Source organism: Rattus norvegicus, chromosome 2, assembly GCF_021556685.1.
Source record: "Rattus norvegicus strain SHRSP/BbbUtx chromosome 2, alternate assembly SHRSP_T2T, whole genome shotgun sequence".
Lineage (NCBI taxonomy): Eukaryota > Metazoa > Chordata > Mammalia > Rodentia > Muridae > Rattus > Rattus norvegicus.
Genome location: NC_141535.1, coordinates 60914135 through 60930457, shown reverse-complemented (window position 1 = coordinate 60930457; position 16323 = coordinate 60914135). Strand labels below are relative to the sequence as shown.

At 41.9% G+C, this 16323-nt stretch overlaps 1 protein-coding gene across 9 annotated transcripts in view; it reads right to left on the bottom strand.

Annotated features, from left to right (window-relative positions):
- The window catches only part of Prlr (prolactin receptor), a 180685-nt gene extending 165276 nt beyond the window's left edge, over nucleotides 1-15409 (bottom strand). For 2 of the 9 annotated variants that reach the window (XM_087616224.1, XM_087616254.1), the window contains exon 1: nucleotides 14743-15250. The gene's annotated coding sequence lies outside the window, so the exon portion shown is untranslated. 9 annotated transcript variants of the gene reach the window in all.
- Nucleotides 15410-16323: the final 914 nt, after the last annotated feature.

Below are 16323 nucleotides of genomic sequence, written 5' to 3'. Positions count from 1 at the left end.
CCTAACAAGCTATGATTTGCCTGCTGGAATCGAATGTAGGGCAGATGGAGATGTTAATACTGAGGTAATCTTCTAGCCCATCTCTCCTGAGGAGTTCTCCTACATAGTTATCAGATTTGGATTCTAAAGACTCCTAATGTAGCTCTCCAGATAAATATTTAGTGAGAACAGTGGCCTTGAAAGTGTTCCATCTATGGCTCAGTGGACAAAGCAGCAAAGCAACAAACTGCTGGCCACAGCACCATTTCAGGGTCATTTCGAATGTACAGCATTCGAACAGCATTCGAATGTACAGCTACAACTATTGGGGCTCTCGTGGAAAGCCAATAATACATAAGTAAGATTGGAGATTACAGCACCCTCAAATGTTCTGGTATGCAAGCCTGGGCTTGTTCATTTTTATAAATGATGAGCCCAAGCGTCCAAAGAAATTAAAGATGTTTCCATGGGTCACTAACTTGTTCCATAACTTTATCCTTTAAAGTTCAGCAATATGCCTGATTCTACCTTTTGCAAGATATGCAAAGGATTCTATTGTTCAAAGCGAGTTCTGAGTCCTTGGAAAAGCCTAAAGCTGTGGTATTCAGAATTAGCAATACCTTCTCTGACATTGAGGGCTACTTTTTAAAACCGAGCTGGTTACTAAGAGGACTTTATCACAACTGTATTTAATAGGGGCACCAGAGAAGCTACTGCAAGAGATGATGGGAATTTTCACCTATTCTAACATGTTCCCCTTTATAGCTGCCAGGAAACCCTCTCTTACCCTATTTTTTAGGTAGTTCCACTGTGGTGTACATGAAAACTCCAGGAGCATTTTCTTCTTGCCCTGCACTGTTTATAGGGTTTTTTGAACATTTTTAGGATTATTCAGTTCAGAGGAGGAGGTATTTTAAAGAGGAGTGCAGAAACATAACTGCGAGGAGGGCTAAGCAAAGAGGACTTAGAAGCATCTGGGGCTGTCACAGTGGTATGAATGAAAGAAAAACATTCTTTTTAGACTAGAGAATGATGATAGTATAGAGGGGTTGGAATGAGCAGGTAAATTCATCCCTCAGGCCTCATATAAAACCTAAAGCAATTTATATAGAAGATAGGCACACAATCAATCGGTCATCAGTGTTTGACAGCCACGTATATCTTGGAATGGAGGGCAAAAGGAAAGATGGTTTTCTGCCCTAGAATCTTAGACTCTAGACCTGTACAGGTATTTAGTCAATTTCATCTCTTTCAGTCACAGGAGCAGCTATTGGCTTTCCTAGTTGTCTGGGTCTTCTAGTGGTATACAATGTTTATTAAGTTTTACCCTTAATGAGTATTGGAACTCTAAGGAAATGGTGGGCTCTCCAGCAAGGAGAAACCATGACAATCTTGCTCTTGGGTATCTTAAAATGTAGTGGTGTCGGCCAAAGAGCATATGATTGACATAAGGTAATAGATAAAGATGAGACTGCATTATGGATGCAAACAAAACATTTTAAGATTTTCCTTCAGGGCAGAGTTTTGACTTCTCTAATCCTCCTTCCACACCTTGACAGGCAGATAATTCCATTGACTGGTTTTTCAACTCTACCCAGCGTCCTGAATATACGATCCATGTTGTACTTTTCTACTATGCGATTTCAAAATATGTGATAACCCGAGGCTCAGAATGACAGGAAAATATACCACTAGTCCCCTGACAGTAGGTACATACCAGTTTTGAAACCAAAGGGGAATATAGATAATAATAATTTCAAGTCTCTGAATAAGACGGAGTCTTAGCAGGTTTAGATCCCAGGATTCACCCTGGATACTCAACAAATCCTACTGGAATTTTTATAGTCCTACTATTGAGAGATCATGGCTACCTACACAGAAGTGGGCTTCCCATTTAACTTCATTTCTTTCTCTGCATTTCTTTGAAACTACTTCAGTTTATCCTCAAATAACCACACTAAATACTACAATTAAGTTTAGAAGGGAAATTCCAGCCTGATGCTGACTTAGTATTGGTAGTAGTTAGAGCTAACCATGGGCTTTGGCCTCATGGAATTGTAATACTTTGGCAGTGGAAAGATGTAATAAGAGGATTTGATTCATATTCATATATGGATTTTTTAAATTTTTGCAAAGGCTGGAGAATAAGAATGAAAGACGATTTCATGCATATTTTTTGCCTCTTTATTTAAGCCATGAGTGAAACTAAAAGTTTAAAAGTCACAGATAAGAACACTGGTGTGATGCCTAGGAAGTCATCTGAAAGGTCAAACCAGACACATCCAGTCAAATGCTGAACAAACTGACTGAATTGACTCTGTGAGGTTCTGACTGCTGTCATGCTGCTCTGATTCCTGAAGGACTTGGTATTATCTGAGGGCATAATTACACTTTCCATACAAAGTGTTCCTATAAAGAAAGAACTTCATGACTTTAAGTTGAAATATTTTTTAAATTAAGACCTTTGTAGTATTTTGGAGAATATTCAAATATTTGAAACGGCTTTTAACTTTTTTAATTAATTGATTCTGCCAGGGAAACCTTCAAAACTTAATGAAAAGCATAGCTCCCTTTTGCTTCTGCAGTTTTGAATCTGGCAGTTAATTAAATTGGGAGAAATATGTGATATGTGTTATATGACGTAATAACACTTTTATTGAAAAATCAAACAAACAGATGAATCATTTGATTAACATTAACGCTCCCAATAATGCCTATCAGTCTCTATTAAAAGTTACCCTATGGCAGTTGCAGCAAAAGAAAAGATTGTTATCACGTTTTAATTGAAATATTTATTGAGCTTAAACTTACAGCATCGTGAGTCATTGCAGCTACTGTCTTACCGTCACTTCTGAAGAGTTTATTATGTAGACTAAGGAAATCTTAATTGATTCTTTTTATAAACCTCAATACTACAGATCCATTCTTATTATCATCACCAGAAGGAGGGAAAGGGTCTGCTATTTTCATGCTCCTTATTGTGAAGTCAAGTCCCTCGAGAGAAGAATACACCAGCAGCAAATGTGAGATAGAAGGTTAAGAATACAGAGGGAAACCATCGTGGTCCCTCGGCTTGCTTTATGCTTTCTAATGAAACTCTGGAGAAAAACCTCCACCATCTCTACAAATATTGTGATAACAAAAGTGTTTAATGAATTTTTTTGGTTGCTTCTTAAATTTCATGAATCCTAGGGAGTAATTAGAACATTATGCATGGTTTGTAGGTAATTTTTGTCTTTTCAGACCTAGGAAACCTGCCTGAGGTGGTAGGTGGGCACAATGCAGGAGGTAGGGTGGGCATGAAGAAGGAGATTGAGGACGAGAAGAGTGTGTGGCAACTGGCTCTGGGTATTGGCTACAGTGTCGAGACCTAGCTGAAGGAACATGCATATGTCTGGGTATGTTAGACGGTGGGTCCTTCTGGAGATGAGCTGTCTCATCTAATCTCTTCAAGTCCTGCCAAGTGAAGCGCATCCTGCAGGAAGAAGCCAGTCTCTCGAGACAGCTTCACATGTAAAGGAAAGAATGGAAGAACTGGATGCAAAAGGCAGAGCCCAGTGGCAGAGACCCAGAGCTTTCTAACCAGGTCCAGTTCAAAGCCTGGCTTTGTCACCTGGCAGCTATAGGATATCGGACAAATGACTCAATGTCTTTTACTATGTCTCATTTCTTCATCGGTAAAACCACATCAAGAATACCCAGTTATCATAAGGATGGATGAGATGAATTAATTAAAACCCGGAATTCAAAGAATGTCCTTTCAGATAGTAAGGGCTCCTTGAGTACTTGTCATTCCGATGTTAACATTTATATGGAGAAACTGAGCAACTGCATAGACAATAATGTTGAGGAGTTGGTAAATACAACCGGTGTGAAGATGCTCAGAAAATACAAACTTACTGTCTGAATGTGTCCACTCCAGCGCTTGCCAGAAACACTGTAATCAAAACCACAACCCTATGAGATTGGTCTTGACACAGGATGGAATTTTTACAGTCAGAAGGTAATAAACAGCAAACAGAAACTTCTCCTTGGATGGAGTTTATTTTCTTGTGGTTGAAGAAGAGAAGCCCCAAACTATTAGTGCTGCTAAGCAGTACTATATGCTATTAGATTTAGTTCAGTCCCAATGGTTCTAGTTGGGATTGGGTGGGAACAGTTATATGAGACAGGATTAGGTTTGTTAGCACAGCCTGGACATTTTGAAGTTATGCTGTTTCAACTTCCAAAATTGTACACTCGATCTGACACCCCTCTTCTCTATCACTGCCGCTTAACCCAACCTATTCTCTCAGTTGCTTTCACACCAACACCCCATGCTCCCTTTGCTTCTGCTTCACAGTCTGTCACCACAGTGATGTTAAAACTGTATTTTAAATCTCACTCTTTCCCTGCCTAGAAACCTCCCAGTGATTCCTTCAGGGCAATTAAAAATCCTAACTCTGCCCTCTGATCTTAGACACTGATCCTATGATGTCCTATGATCTCTTTCCATGCCTGTCTTAGTCCCTTTGAGTCCACTCACACTAGCCTCCTTCGTTTTGCTCATATATGTCATACTCTTGACATTACCTCTTCCTGGAGCCATCTTTCTCTCAGATTTTTATATGGTTTTTCTTCATGGTATTGGTCTGATAATTAGAATACAGATCTCAAGAGAGGGAACTCATGCAGGCCTATTTCAACTGAAACCAATAAGCCTCTAGTTACTAAACTTCACCTTCTTTTGCTTCTTAGCATTACATTCTTATTTGATGTTTTTTAAAAATGTACACCTATGTTATTTTATTGCTGGAATATAAATTCCCCCAAAGTATCCTGACTCCATCTCTAGCTCTAATCATGGGCCCCTGTAGAGCTTGTACACATGGAAAGGGAGTGAGAAAAAACTGTCAGATGTTCCTGCTGCTTCGTTAACAACGGAGCTCTGCCCATCTGTCTCCCTGAAACCTCTTCAACAGTGTCTGTGTTCACTACTAATCTCGCCAGCTCAGAACCCCAAGGACAGGAGGACGGCTCATGATTTTCACCTTCTCACTCTCCGGTTAAGTCTAATCTAAAACCATGGTTAACTGCTTTACATTAACACAACTTCTTTTTTTTTATTTTTTAACATTTTTATTGGATTTTTTAAAATTTACATTTCAAATGGTATCCCCTTTTTTGGTTTCCCACCCATAAACCCCTATCCCATTCTCTCTCCCCCTTCTTCTGTGAGGGTGTTCCCCCACCCATTCCCCCACCTCCCCACCCTGACATTCACCTTCACTGGGGGGGTTCCAACGTTTGCAGGACCAAGGGCTTCTCCTCCCATTGGTGCCCAACAAGGCCATCCTCTGCTGGAGCCATGGGTCTGTCCATGTGTACTCTTTGGATGGTGGTTTAGTCCCTGGGAGCTTTGGTTGGGTGGTATTGCTGTTCTTTTTTTTTTTTTATTAACTTAAGTATTTCTTATATACATTTCGAGTGTTATTCCCTTTCCCGGTTTCCGGGCAAACATCCCCCTCCCCCCTCCCCTTCCTTATGGGTGTTCCCCTCCCCACCCTCCCCCCATTGCTGCCCTCCCCCCAACAGTCTAGTTCACTGGGGGTTCAGTCTTAGCAGGACCTAGGGCTTCCCCTTACACTAGTGCTCTTACTAGGATATTCATTGCTACCTATGAGGTCAGAGTCCAGGGTCAGTCCATGTATAGTCTTTGGGTAGTGGCTTAGTCCCTGGAAGCTCTGGTTGCTTGGCACTGTTTAACACACTTCTTGAGAAGGGCTGGAGTCTCATACTCAGCTAGAGTGTGGGTATTGGTTTTAGGATTATCCTCTGCATCCCAAAGGCTTGGATATACAGGGTGATTTGAAACTATTTCCAAATAAATCTTCATTATTCTTCTTGCTTAGTTTGTTGTGGGAAGTCTCTGAAAACCAAGTGATTGTTTTTTTCTCCCCCTCCGAGGTCTGAAATGTCATTACACAACCTAGTTAGTTCTTGGCCAAGTTAACTTGGTAAAACCTGTTCATGACAGTCTTTGGAAACTACCACTGTCATAATACTTTTAATAAGGGTGTGAGTATGCTAAGAATGGAGCTAATTGACCCGATAATGACCATGATGTGAAAGCAAGTCTTGGTCAGCTAAAGATCAACACAGCAATTGAGAAATTCAATACATGGGTGGCAGGCAGGCTCAACCTTCATATTTCCATCTCATAATTATTAGCCTTCTGGCAATCTGGCTTTTAAATTATATATAAGAATGTTTGATCATAAGGTCATTGGGGGTGACTTTGAGGTCGGAGTCTGCTTAGAGAAAGAGAGAAAACTTAATATTGTGCTGAAAATCATACATGTTTAAATGAAGCACAATGAAATTGCCACAGGAAAGAGTGGTTTGGATTTCTCAGTCATGTGACTTAAAACAAGCAATAAAAGATACAGATACAAGGTAATTAAGATTTGGGTTATTGCTGAGAAGCAATTCTTAGGAATGCATGCCATCCTCACGTGGAGAACTATAAATAAATACAGACTCTCAGACCCCATTCCCAGAACTGACTCAATGGGCCTACTGGTAACTTTTAAGGCTCCCAAGGTGATCCTCCTAGGCAACCAGTGTTGAGAACCACTGGTTTAGAGCTTGCTTTTTGCCATAGCTAAAGCTTTTGGTGATTGTTCTTACGTTAGTAATGGATTTGAAGATAGAGAAAGAGAAAAGCATTTGAGGCCAATGTAAAATGACCTGTCTTCTTGCCTTGAAGAGTCTGCCATTCTTCTTGAGACAGGCTGGCCTTTTCTATCATCCTTTAGAAGAAATGCCAGTCTCACCATTCGCAAAAACCTAACTTGTAGACAGTACTCCTTTAAAAAAAATAGTGCAGCTTGAAGAGCAAACAAACAGCCTGCAGAATGAGAGAGAAGCCTTGGCACGAGACTAATATTCAGAATTTAAACCCACTGCAGAGTTAAACACTACACACACATAAAATAAACCCCCTCCCCAATAACTTGCCAGTCAGGAAATAGACTAAGAACATGAGCAGACCATTCTCAAAGAAGAAGCACAAATGGCTAATATGTGTTTTTAAAAAAGTGTTTGATATCTTTAACCATTAGGGAAATGCAGACTAAAACGAATTTGTGCTGGGAATGGTGGTACATGCCTTTAATCTCAGTATTCAGGAGGCAGGGGCAAGCAGGTCTCTGAGTTTAAGTTCAGCCAGGGCTACATACTAAGACCTTGTCTCAAACAAACAAAACTGCCTCTAGATAACATCTCACCATCTACCTTATGTCAGAATGCCCGTCATCAAGGAACTTAATAACAAATACCATGAGGGAAAAAAGAACTTTATTTATCTCTGGTGGGTGTATAAATCAATTTAAAGATTTCTCAAAAAATAATTACAAATATGACTATCATGTGACTATACTACCTTTGGGCATATACACACAGGTCTCCACATTCTTCACAGAGGGAATTGCATCCATATTTGTTAAGAGCAAGGAAGTAGAACCAGCCTAGATGCCCATGAGTAGATGAATAAAGGTTGCACACACACACATTAATATTTTATTCAGCTGAAAAAAGAATGAAATCATGAAACTTGTTGAGAAACTTGTTGGATCTGGAAAGGAGTATAGGAAACAAGATGAACCAAACTCAAAAAAGAAAAAAACAAAACAAACAACAACAACAACAACAACAAAATGTCCCACATATTCTCATTCAGCGGTAGATCCTACTTCGTAATGTTCTCGTCTGTCTGTCTCTCCGTCCATCTTAGGCTTTATATCTAGGTATAAATAGTTTAAAGTCTGAGACTAGAGGGAGGTCTAAGAGAGGATACAAAATGGTACTGAGGAGCGTTTAGAGGAAGCACAAGGGGACACACAGGAAATGAATGTGGATCAAAGAAAGGAAAAATTGGGGCTTAGAAAATGGCACAGGATAAGATAACTTGCTGCTCTTACAGAGGACATAACTTCAGTTCCTGGCACCCCTGTGGTAGCTCATAGCACCCCTCCCCCAATCACTCAGCCTTCTTCCAACCTTTTTGGGCACCAGGCAGGCATGTGGTGCATGTACAAAACACTCATAAACACAAAATGAAATAAATAAATCTAAAAATGTAAGGATAAATAAAATTAAAGGTACAGCTGTAGAAAGATGGCTCTTTATTTCTCTCTCCCTCCCTTTTTCTCTTTCTCATCTTTCTCTCTCATTTCTTTTCCTTTCTTTCTTGTATAAGAAAGAGTTAATATCAACAACAAGAAAGATCAGCAACTTTGTGAGACCCTGAAGTCAGCAAGAATACAGCCAGAGTCCTCACGTCCCACAAAAGAGCTTTGAGTTATAAGTAGGCATGACCAAGTATCACTTGAGTAATGACCCGAGCCTCATGGGGTATTGTCAGGCTGCTTTCTGGCAGCGGATATCCATAGTATCCCAGCGCTGCCAGCTTAAGGGAGTTTGTAATCTTTACCTACCCATGTGTAACAAACATTCATTTATGTAAGAAATAACACTGCTAGAAACAGAGACTTCTGTCACTAACAGGAGGCTAGGCAGACTCTCTTTGGAAACCTAATACAATTTAGGAAATTCAGAAGCTAGGACTCTAATCTCTGTCACTCTGTTCCAGCCAATACCATGGCCCAGGGCAAGTCATTAACATCCATTTCCCAAATTGTAAAATTGAAGAAAGGAAAGGAGCTATAGATTATTATAGAATAGTCACCTTGGATATTAATGGGCATGGCAATAAAGCCATGAAGTGACTGTGCACATCCTGATGATTAAAACCAAGTCTAAGCTACCAACTGCCCACACTTCGCTGGGATGGACTCTGGGGCACACACCCAAAGCACACAAGGCACACAGAAAGGGTCAATCAAAATGAGGCTTTAGATGCACTATCCAAGGAGACAGGATCATAGCTGGTAATTATTTGGAAGTCTATGTACTAATACATAGGTATTTCTATGAACCAAAGATGGTATTCCTTATTTGTCCATTGTATGCCTTTCGAAGAATTTCTTTTATCTCTTATAGTGATGGTGTTCAAATTCTGACTTCACATTAGAACACTTTATGGAATTAAAAACAAACCAACACTGATAGCTGATAGCTAGATTTCAATCCGGGATTGAAGAAGAGAAGGCTAGAGAGACAGGGCTGAGGCATCAGCAGTTTTTAAGCTTTCTGGGCAATTCTAAGATCTCGGTCTGCCATGGGCATCACTGAAAAACCTGTTGGTTTTTTTAACCACATCAGCAAACTCACCATGCCTGCTTCCATTGTCCCACGTCTCCTTGTGTTTCCTTTTGTGATGTCTAATCTCATCCCAACACCCAACTTTCATCAGGAATGAACGTTAGAATTTACATGGATCCTATCCTCCAGGATCCCTGAAGTCTAATTGCTTACGTCCTTCATTAATAACCAGGGAATGTTCTCTTACACTGCTACTGTCCAATTATGCTCAATGCCTTTTCCATACCAGAGAATATATTCCACATGCGTGATAATAATCTATTATGTAAAATAGTAGTACATATTATATGATATATTGCAGCAATATATCATATATAACATATATGTGTGTATATATGTTGTGAATGTTTATTCGCCAACGTTCACTGACGTTTCTTCAACTCAAATCAGCCATTTCTAAAACCTTTCCTCCAAGATTTAGAATTCCAGTGGGAAAGAACATTTGTGAATTTTTATTTGTATGCCCCAAAGAGCATTTTGTATTTTGTTCTGCTCTATCTACACAACAAAAATATTTCCTTGCTGGTAAATGGTTATAGAGTCTAGCAGAACTCAGTCTATCAGTGATATAACCAGGATAATTTTTATAGCATATTTCTCCATTATCATCTTCCTTGCCATTTTATTATGTCAAGTCTAAGCTTAATCTGGTATTAGTGGAAGAAAGAAGGGGAGCATAATACCCTAACCAATGGAAGAGACAATCTTTGACTCCTGATGTTTGACCTCCCAAGCCAGAGGCCTCTTCCCATTCTAGCGTCGGGCTGTCCTTCCCTTTTCAGTAAATGGAACTGCAGGCAAAAAAAAATTTATATCTTTCTTTCTGTGACATACTCAAGTGCCATTTTAGCCAGGGAACAAAGAAACCAAAGGCGGCCTCTGTGACGCTCCTGAAGCTGGCCTTCCAGAGATCCAGGCTGCTTCTTGTTCCAGCTGTTTTAATCAGTAAGAGAAAACACTTATTGCCATAGGAGATGACCCAAGGAGTTTTGCACATGCGTGTGCAATCCTAGTTACCATCTCCTCGGCCTCCCAAAGGGCTACAAGATACAGATGCACCATCTTACGAAGCAGCTTAAAGATAAAGGTATAAATCCAGTGGGTTTTTTTTTTTAAATGTTCCTTTGGTCATTGGATATTGTGGAAGAACTTGTTGAGATTTCCCAATTTCCCTATACAAGGGACTGTACTCTGGTGACAAATGTAGCCACAGATTTAATTTTATCAAATCTAATACCAACATGAGGGGATTGCTTTAACTATATGACCTGGATACCCTGAGAATGAGGGATGAGATGAGGGTTTCTTTCTTTCTTTCTTTCTTTCTTTTTTTTTTAACTCTTTTAATTCATCAAGTAACTGAATTTGGAATAGACATGAGAAGAATGTTAGTCAAACCTAGAGAAAAGAGATATGTCCAGGATAAAGGGGGAGACAGATATTCCTATTACATCTTGCTCAAATATCAGTCTTAAGTAGTGTTGTGTTAAGCAAATGTAATGTAAGTCATTAGGTAATGTGATTTAAAATTGCCATTAAGCCACATTAAAACAAATTAAAAGCTGAATTTGATTACTTTTTTTTTACCTAAACCAGTTTATATAAAATTTATAATTTTAATACACAAACTAAGATTAGGGACAAATTTGATTTTGTGTGTGTGTGTGTGTGTGTGTGTGTGTGTATGGAGTGCTACATGTTTGGAATTTAGAGTGTTTTACAAAACAAGCACTTTTCTCTAGGAATCAGCTTTATTTCAAGTACTCAAGAACCCCATGTGGTTCTATAATCTCTGTATTTTCTTTATCAATAGCTGGAATGATCTTTGAGATAGATTTATTTATTATCGTCGTTCTTTACGTATATGCACCATGTATGCTTGTATGCATGTCTGACGCAGCATTCCTGTGGAGGGCAGCTTTGTGGATTTGGTTCTTTCCTGCTACATTTCCACTGATTGAACTCAGGTCTCCAGACTTTCATGACAAATGTCTTTCCCCATGGGGTTGCCTCACCAGACCCTGAATGATCTCTATGTGTTTCTTCGCCTACCTGCGAACTACTTTTGTTCTTCACATAAAAGCTCCACAGAAGCCAGATTTCTGCGTTTTCTTCCATTGTACAACCACGCACATAGTAGAGGACAGCAGAATGATGAATGAATGACTGAATGAATGACTGAATGAATGAATCTTTAACACAAGAAGCAAATGTAAATAGTGTCTTGACCCAAACGCTAGTAGAAAATAAAAGTTTCGGAGTTCTTTGAACTTGAAAGAACGGCCCAGGAAGTGAGTGACAGCCAGCCAACCTCAGCGTCATCTCCTGATACTGATTATCACCTCTCTGGAATTTACCAGTGGAGCTTGGGAAGAGACAGGAAAATTACCACCCACAAGTGGTTTGCTGCTGTGAATATGTACCACAAGTGTAGTGTGTGTTCATGTCAAGTAAAACCATCCACCACATGTGGTTGTCCCTGCCCTTGAGAACAATCCAAGTCCAGTTGGCATGACGCAATGCTCTGATATTGGGAAGGTTGGCTGCAATGGATAACGGGAAATAAAATGGATTTCAAAGTCAGACAGACCAGGGCTCCCACCAAACTGTGCGGGCTGGGTTGATTAAGTAAATGCTTGCATTTTCCTATAAATCTTTACACGTAGCTCATACCTTTAGTGTTTCCGTGAGAACAGTCCGAGGCTCTGTATGGAAGTGTTTGACACACTGTAGTGGGTATCAATATTATCGTCTTTTGCACACAAGCGCTCTGAAGAACACGCGGAACATCGAGGTTTACACATAAGCTATTTCCTTCTTTTTAAGATTCGATAGTGTCTTCTCCTTGAACCTGACAGGTGGGGGCAGACTCTAAGTGGAGTTAAAATCTTAACTTGTGCCAAGCAATGAAACAGCAGTCGAGCCATTTATCCCCACAGAGACACTTGTAGTCTCTGTGCATTTGGGGATAGATCTAGGGGACTTATATCCAATTGGTTTCATATTCAACTTTTTGTAGATATAGACAAAGATGGTTATTTTGTATTCAAAATCATAGGCCAAAAAGGACAAGGAAGAAAGGCTCTGAGAATCCATGCCAATCTGGAAGTGTTTTACTTGTTGCCAGTACACAGAGCTCTGCTTGCCATATCTAAGTTCAGAGAGTAAACTTGACCCTGAGTTCTGAACCCCTCTCTCTCATCTTAGAGACTAATGAGCTGGTGCCACTCGGTCTCCTGGTAATGTAAGCCCCATCGGGCAGACAGTGAGCTGCTCTAAAAGCCATGAGACCAGTGGGCGCTTGCAATGTCACATTAACATTAATGAGAACAGTTGATCACCGAACACGGGTCAGGCATGATGTAGTTACTCAACAACCACACTCGAAAAAACAGAATTATTCCCCATATTGTAGCCAGGAAAAGAGAGGCTCAGAGAACTCTAGTACTTGCTGAATTGTAGCTACAATTTGAAGCGCAGCCTCTCAGGCTGCAATGCCTCCTGCTTTCTGCTAGGCACCCTCTGTACTGTTAGCAGAAGATTCCAGTTACTGGAAGGTGTGAGACCCTATAGGCCAGTGGTTCTCCAACCTTACTAATGCTCTAGACCTTTGCACTAGACTCAATGCTCTGTACAAAATGCATATGCCCAAAGTATTTAGTTACACTGTGCTTGGAGAGCAAATCAAGCTTTGTCTCCAACCAAGCCTTGGCCCAGAGCTCTGACACCCAGCCAGTTGCCCTGAAGGACATTGGTTCATGTGGACACTGACTCCCTCCCCAATAGTCTGCTTTCCAGAGCTGTTTGTGGACAGAAACCTCCAGAATAGTGATGATCAACCTTTGGGGGTGGGGTCAAACAACTCTTTCACAGGAGTCACCTAAGAGCATCGGAAAACACAGATATTTGTGTTAAGATTCATAACAGTAGCAAAATTACAGTTATGAGGCAGCAATGAAAATGATTTTATGTCTGGGGGTCACCACAACATTGGGAACTGTATTAAAAAGGTCTCAGCATCGGAAAGGTTTAGAACCACTGCTCTAGGGTAGGCCATTAAGAGTTGAGAGGAGAGGTCCCGTGGAAGCGCACAGACTGATGAGGCCATGGAGGATGCACTCTGTGTGGGTCCCGCTAGGAAGGCATGCGGTCTCTCCCAAGAGTGCAGTTACCTCAGACCTTCCCAACACCACCAGTTATTCCCATGCCCAGCACAGCTACCAGCAGAAGCTTGGTGGAGTGTGCCTTGATGCAGCATCCTCAAAGTCAAGGAATTTCAGACACGGTCAACAAAGGGTGTCCATATAAAACTCTTCATCTGTCCCTTAAGTACAGTTTCTACCCTGGGGAAATGACTCGCAATCAATTCTCAAAAGGACCCCTACTTTGAAAGAGCCACTGAAGCAAACAAACAAACAAACCACATCCAAACACAGAAACAAACAAGCAAAAACATCAGAATGTTCTGGTCTCCTGCTCTATTCAGCACCTCTATTCCATTAAGCACTTGCTGCAAGAACCATTAGTTTCCCTAAATGTACGCAGAGTAAACTGAGGCCAGGAGTAGGTGAACACTGATTGTAGAGCCAAGGGAGGCAGAGCTAGGATTGGTCAAGACACCCCGGTGGGAAATCTTTTCCAGCCAATTCCATGAATGAAGATTAAAGGACTCTCCCACCCACCCCACCCTCCCGTGAGATTAATAACAGGTTGCAAAGATTTTCAAGTTAAATCACAAAAAACGCCAAGTTGCTTGTTATTAAGGAAACATGGGTTGCTTCCCTACCACACAGGTAGAGGTCACTAACAGGATATTTTTCTACACAGCTACAGCCCTTGCCTTTCCCTGCCTCAGCAGTCTGGGTTCCTGGAGTCTATCCTCCTTCTTCCTGATCCCCTGCTCTTTGCTCCAGCGGAGTGTCCTAGCTTCTACCGTAGGGCTTGAATTCCTTGCGCGCTACCCAGCCACCACTCAGCCTGCCTCAGGGAGTGGGGGTGGGAGCTCAGGTGACTCTGTACCTTCACCTGGCACCCAGCTGTGCAGCCGGCAGGAGACTATCCAAGTTGGCTGCCACCACGTCTCCTGCCTGAGCCCGTTCCACCTCCCCGCTGTTTCCCCAGCTTTTCATTCCGACCCTAACCACCTGCAACCCCACAATCACGCCGCCGAAACTCGATCGCAAGGGCGCGCTTGCAGGGTTTATTTTAAAATACGCCGGCCGAGAGCAGTTTTAAACCTGGGTTGGGTGGCCAGTACCTTGGCATATATTTAGCTTTTCTGGAGAGGGACATTAAGGTTTGGCTTTAGGTACGCTCTCAGCACGGGATGGGATTTCCTCGCGCCCGCGGGCTCTGGCTGCTGGTTGGCGTTTTCCCAAACTGTCCGCGACTGCAGCCAACTGTTCGGCTCCCACTCGGGGCCTCGAACCCACGACCCCGGAAAGCGCCCGCCCGCACCACCCCTGGCTGAGCGTATCCTTGTCTGCCCTGGGTACTCACTTCTGCTGGAGAGAAAAGTCTGCCATACCAGAGGCTGTGCACTTCCTGCAAAGGACGTGAGCTCTGTCTCTGACAGGTAAAGCTGTTTCCTGAGCCCCGTGTAAAATCCAGAACGCAGGAGAGGAGCGAGTGAGACAGAGCAGGAAGGCGGGGAAAGCCCAGCCCAGAAGACCCGGCGTCTGGGGATTTTAGCCTCTGCTCCGCAGTCGCCAGCCGCGTGTCTCTGAGAAGAAGCTCAACTCGGTGCACTTGTTCACTCTTTCTTCACTAGAGGAGGAGTCAGTGTTGCAACATGCATGTTCCTTGCTGGAGGCAAAACAGTGAATTTTCTCCAGCGTGCAAAAGGTCCAGAGCCTGCCAGTGTTACAAGGTGACAGAGATAGTTGGGGGAATCGGAATGCAGAGAAGAGGTGGACAAGAAAATATCTGATTTCCCTCCAGATTCGTTTTGCATGATGGGGAACCTTCTTCCATCAGGACTGTACCAGTAAATAGACAAAACAATAATAAAAACGCCCTTTAAGTCCAATGACCTCAAAGATGGTATTTCTCACAGTAGCCAAGAGAGGCTCGGTGTCAAATTTCTTTCCTTATTTCCCAGGAAGCAACAGGGAGCAGCTGCTTGACAATACTTGAGGGGGCTCTAGGGATTTGAATCACACCTTCCCTGAGAAGGAGGAGGAGTCAGAGGAAAATGGTCAAGAAAGTATGAGCAGGGACCCTGAAAGGACGCCTTGCTTTCTTTCTTTTTTTAACACAACAAAACTTCCAGGGCTCTGCTTTATGCCCAGCCACATCAAAAGAGCACAGAAACACCAGCATCCTCATCCACCCACGATTTTTGCTTTTTCACAAATGAAGAATTTATCTCTTCAAATAAGCTGCACATCTGAATGCTATTTTATTGTATTTTTGGGAGGGAGGGAGGGAGGGAGGGAGGGAGGGAGAGAGAGAGAGAGAGAGAGAGAGAGAGAGAGAGAGAGAGAGAGAGAGAGAATGAATAGGTGAGTGGGCAACGTTTGATGCCATTGATTAATGCCGTGTCCCGTTGTTATATTATGTAAGTCAAAGGGCCGTTATTTTGAACAAGCTATTGAGTTTTTTTCCTAATCATTGAAACATTGCCCTTTCTTCCTTTGATTTGATTGACACTTTACAATAACCGGCAAATCACATTCATCAGTGGCCTTCTGTCACACTTCAGGAAGCTACTGAAAGTCTCCTGACGGGTTGGGCAATCCTCGTGCATTAGAAGAGGCACCTGCATGGGCTTAATGTGAGCTACTAGATAACGTGTCCTGCACATGAAACCATGGTCTACAGCTGGTTTTCTGCCGTGCACAGGCTGTGCAGACTTCTGATGACTGAGGTGCACCGTTGGTCACAATTATCTTCGAGAGTGTATAATGCCTGTTCATTTTCAAACTAACACGTATCCTCTCCACTGGCAGAAAGCAGGCATGCTTAGTGGCCAAGCACCGTTGAACATCGTAGTCTAGCCTTGTCTTGCTATCAGATGTGCTCAGAACTTTTATATTTGCCTGAATTTGGGGGGAAATTAGCTAACCCAAAACTTAATGG